Raw genomic sequence first — 5,227 nt, 5'->3', positions numbered from 1 at the left:
CTCTGGGCACCGCATGTGGTCAGAGTATCTGAGGCTAGACGCGCCCGCCACCACGGCTGCTCATTTACGCATTTTATTCTCACGCATGTTGCGTGAGACTTGTCCAAGCAATTTCCAGGATAACAGCCTCAAAAAATAAATTAAAAGTTGCACATGCATTATGTTTGCTTTTTCAATTATATAGGATTTAAAAGATTTTATGGCCAGATATATCGAGCAGAGCAAAAACTTTTAACAGAATACAGAGACTAAACAGAACAAATCTATTTATACATTATTCACAAATATTCCAAGTTCTTGCTTGTGTCATTTTGCTGTTCATAAAAAGACTAAATTATAACACAGTGTTAACAGAAAAACTTCAGTTGAATTAAACTTTTGGGTTTTTTGGAGACCGAGTTTCGCTTTTGTTGCCCAGGCTGGAGTGCGATGGCGCTATCTAAGTTCACTGCAACCTCTGCCTCATGGGGTTCAAGCAGTTCTCCTGCCTCAGCCTCCCAAGTAGCTGGGATTACAGATGTGCACCACCACACCCGGGTAATTTTTGTATTTTTGGTAGAGATGGGAGTTTCACCATGTTGAATCAGGCTGGTCTTGAACTCCTAACCTCAGGTGATCCACCCGCCTTGGCCTCCCAAAGTGCTGGGATTATAGACATGAGCCACCGGGCCCTGCCAGCTGAATTAAATTTAAAGGAGTTTAATTGAGCAATAAAGGATTTGTGAATCAGCCCCGGAATCACAATAGATTCAGAGAAAGTCTGCACAGCCACATGGTGGAAGAAGACTTATAGACGAAGAAAGGGAAATGATGTATGGAAATCAGAAGTGAGTTACAGAAACAGCTGGACTGGCTACAGGTTTGCCTTGCTGAAACACAGTTTGAACACTCAGCATTGTGCTGCCGGACTGGCCAGCACTCAGCAGCTGTTATGGGTGCAGACTCCTAAGTCAGGTTTTCAATCTTGCCGGCCTGTTAAGTTAGGTTACGGTTCATCTACAAGGACTGAAATATACAAGTATCGAGTCCTTCCCAGGCCATATTAACAACAGTTAACTATTTTTTACAGTTTGAAGTGGATGTGTTCTTAAGTTATTCCTTACATTTCTTTATCTTAGAAATTCCTAGCCTTTAAATTATATAGCCTTTAAAAATACAAAGTACCATATACTACTTTTAATTTATTTTTATTAGTGCTTTCTGGCCATGACCATTATAATATTTATTAGAAATCACAAATTAATTTTATCTTGAATAATTATTTGATAATAATGCTTATTTGATAAAATGTGATTTTACATGTAACTACACATTAAAATTGTAAGTGCCTTAACGTATATAATCATGGTCTATATTTATAAAAACTATGTTTTTATAAATACAGAACATTATAAATATAGACCATTTATAAAAACTATGTTGGTGGCTCATGCCTCTAATCCCAGCACTTTGGGAGGCTGAGGTGGGTGAATCATGAAGATAGGAGTTTGAGACCAGCCTGGCCAATATGATGAAACCCCATCTCTACGAAAAAATATGTAAAATTAGCTGGGCGTGGTGGTGTGTACCTGTGATCCCAACTCTTCAGGAAGCTGAGGTGGGAGAATCACTTGAACCCAGGAGCGGAGGTTGCAGTGAGCTGAGATCGCACCACTGCCCTCCAGACTGGGTGACAGAGTGAGATTCCGTCTCAAAAAAAAAAAGAAACAGAGTTATTAATTAGCTGGACGTGGTGGTGTGCGCCTGTAGTCCCGGCTACTTGGGAGGCTGAGGCAGGAGAATTGCTTGAACTCGGGATGTGGAAGTTGCCGTGAGCCGAGACTGCACCACCGCACTCCAGCCTGGCCACAGAGCCAGACTCCATCTCTAAATAAATAAATAAAACATAGTTATTAAGCAATGTCCAAAAGTACACTGAAAAATGTTGGGCATTTGTTACTTTTTTTCAAAGTAACTTTCATAATTGCAAGAAAATCAGACATGTCTATTTAGCTATTCACTTCTTTTGTGAGCAAATCTTTATTGTGACAATTGCAGGATAAGTAAATAGGAGTAAGACACAACTCACCTTAAAGATGTTCACAATATATTAACAGACCGATCGTAAATAATCTTATAATGTGATAAAATGACAAAACAAAACTACAGGTAAAACTCTACAGCAGCAGCCAGCAGAGAGTGATTGATTCTAACTAAAGTTTGGGGAAGTCTTTATTGTAATACTATCATTTCAGGTAGCTTTTGACAAGTCAGTTGAGTTTCATACACAGAGAAATTGCGGAGAGGAGCGAATAGCATAGAGATGAAAAATAAGGTGTGTTTTAGTTACTACAAATATTGAATTTGAGTTAATGCCTACTGTAAAATTTGCACATTACCTACCTAATGTACACAAGTGGATGACTGAACAAAAGGGCTAGCTAAAGAAATAGTGGTAGAGGCATTACATTATCTCAGCAGCGGGTGTGTTTACCCCTGGATGGATTTCATGGATTCTGCTCTAACTCCTTCCGCTCTAAGCACACGAAGGCATACCTGGCTGATCTGGAAATGCCAGCACGTGCATCTTCTGCACGAGGGCTTTCTCTGACTCTGAAGGCTTCTTGGCTACCTTTTCTAGGCCCGAAATGCTGGAGAGTGATCACTCATCGGTACAGCTACAATCAATGGCTGATGGTAATTGGTGTGCAAATATTACAATTCCCTTGGCCCATGGGTGGGATTACTGAAGGAGGCATTTGACCCTGGCTTCCAGGTTTCCACAGTAGGATTAAGCTCCAGTTGCCCATGGTGACAACACCCTTGAAAATAAAGCCTTTTTTGTCAGTATTTTCCTCCCTATCTCACTTCTATTCTTTACGGATCGTCTACTAAACGAACCACTTTCACTTGAATGGCTATTTTGGTCTGGGTCCCAGATTGAAATGTACATTGGGATAAAAGCACGTGAAATAAAATTAAATTATACAAGCAAGAAATAAATTTTATTTATTGTAAGCCAGTGAAACTTTGAGGTCATTTGCTCAGAAGAATAGCAGGGCCTGAAATGACTAAAAAATAATCTATTAGAGAAAAGAAGTCAACGACAAAATTGGAATAAAAAGGATTGTGTTATAAATAACAAAGAAGGCACCTGGAAAATAGGTGCTTGTGTTTTACTGTCTGAATTCACCATGGAACACGGCTTGGGCCAAAATGTGGAGATTTAGAAAAGGAAGGAGAATAATACGGGTTGTCTGCAGAAAAACAACACAGCCACATTTTGCATAAATGTGTGGAAAGAAAATTAAAAGGAAGTGAATCTATATACATATGAGTTCAATTTCTTTTTTTTTAAATTCAGTCTCCATAGAGACTGTCAAAAATTGCCAATGCCGACGATACCAAAGTCGTCGCGGTAGGGTATTGGGAAAAGTTTTCAATTGGCAATAATCGCGCCTCGGATAAACCTCTTTGGCTACCATACTGCCACTGGCAAAGCTATGAATTCGATTTCTTAATAGAACCCGCCACTAAAATCTGTTCATCAACTCAGTCTTTTGTCTCATTAAACATAACCACTGTTCTCCCAGTCACCCAAACGCAATGTGCACCATTGACCTCTCCCATCCCTTACTCTTGCCTCTCAGATCCACAGCCCACCCCTAATCCATGGGCGGATCTTACCGATTCGCCTACCTAGATATTCTCAATCTGTCCCTCTTTTTCACTCCACGGCTGCTCTCTGAGTCGGATCCTGACTTTCTCTTGCTTGATCCATTATAACACCTTGGTTCCTACTCTTCCCTCCTTGAATCCTGTGTACCTCAACTTTATCTTCCACTGTGAGGAGTGATTGAAAACAAATCTGACCAAATCATTCTCCATGTTAGCACCTGTGCACAGCCTAAATGATGGCCCTCAAGGAGAGTGAGAAAGACAATAGTTGAGATGTAGAAGCAAATATTAGAAACTTTCTATATTTCTATTTCATTCTATAAAATAAAATACATGGAGAGACCACACAACGTGTAGAGAAACTATAAACGCGTATAGATACATTAGAGGTGACTGGGGAAGTTTCATTAAATGAGTATATAATCAAAAAAGTCGGGAGGCAACCAGCGAAGAGAGAAAATCTGAGCTCCTTCACTCAGCCTGCATCGCAGCCTCCACCTTCAGCCTCCTACCACCCCACACAAGGAGCTCTGTAACTAGTAACACCAGGTTTTCTCTCACCCAGCGTTGTGTACACAGCAGCATTGTGAACAGCCTCAGAAGTTAAGGTAGATTTTCAAACTCAGTCTCCTGCTACACTGCATTCAGCGACCATCACCTTCAGAATCCTCCCCTGAACTTTCACGACAGGCTAAGTGCACCTCAGTGTGTTCTCGGGGCACCCCTTAAATGTTGCCGTCGTTGGCCAGGTGCGGTGGCTCATGCCTGTAATCCCAGAACTTTGGGAGGCCGAGGTGGGTAAATCACGAGGTCGAGAGTTTGAGACAAGCCTGGCCAATATATGGTGAAACCCCGCCTCTACTAAAAAATACAAAAATGTGCCAGGCTTGGTGGCCAGCGCCTGTAGGCCCGGCTATTTGAGAGGCTGAGGTAAGAGAATCACTTGAACCCAGGAGGGGGAGGTTGCAGTGAGCCGAGATCGTGCCACTGCATTCCAGCCTGGCGATAAAGCAAGAAAAAAGAAAAATGGACCTGTCTTGGAAAAAAAGAAAAGAAAGGGAAAACACTGTTTATGTGTCACGTGTCTTTACGCGTTGTTTCTTCTCTTCACTGGAAGCATTTTGGGTCAAGAATCATGTTTTTTTAATCATAGGATTTCTAGGATCTATAAAAGTATCTGTTAGAAGATTGGGACCCAGTAATTGCGGAACTTCTTATACGCTAAAGAAGAAATAGCTAGAAAGCTATTGCAAAAAGCCCAGATGTGAAATATAAGGAGAAAAAAACCACAAAATTCTAGGTGCCTTGATTTTTCAGTTTCATGTAAATAAGGGACAAACACTGTTAATTGTAAGGGGTCTAAGGTTTACCTACTTGCAGTCTAATGAGTTACGTATCATTCTTTCAGGGATGTTGGCAAAAGACACAAGACTCCTAGGTTCATAAAGGGAAATGATGGATACCGAGTTGGAATTATTTCATAGCTGCAGAACCTGGAGCTTAGGAAATGCCAGTCTTTTATAATGGACCTTGTGTCAGTCTGTTTTCATGCTGCTGATAAAGACGTACC

General features: G+C 40.9%; 1 non-coding gene across 1 annotated transcript; it reads right to left on the bottom strand.

Annotated features, from left to right (window-relative positions):
- Positions 1-3,343: 3,343 nt before the first annotated feature.
- Positions 3,344-3,482, bottom strand: LOC116565308. Its single transcript, XR_004275376.1, has one exon. It is a non-coding gene; the product is annotated as a U4 spliceosomal RNA (small nuclear RNA).
- Positions 3,483-5,227: the final 1,745 nt, after the last annotated feature.

The sequence above is a fragment of the Sapajus apella genome, unplaced genomic scaffold (assembly GCF_009761245.1).
Source record: "Sapajus apella isolate SASKATOON/1434 unplaced genomic scaffold, GSC_monkey_1.0 scaffold39, whole genome shotgun sequence".
NCBI classification, from domain to species: domain Eukaryota; kingdom Metazoa; phylum Chordata; class Mammalia; order Primates; family Cebidae; genus Sapajus; species Sapajus apella.
This window is presented reverse-complemented; position numbering and strand designations above follow the sequence as displayed.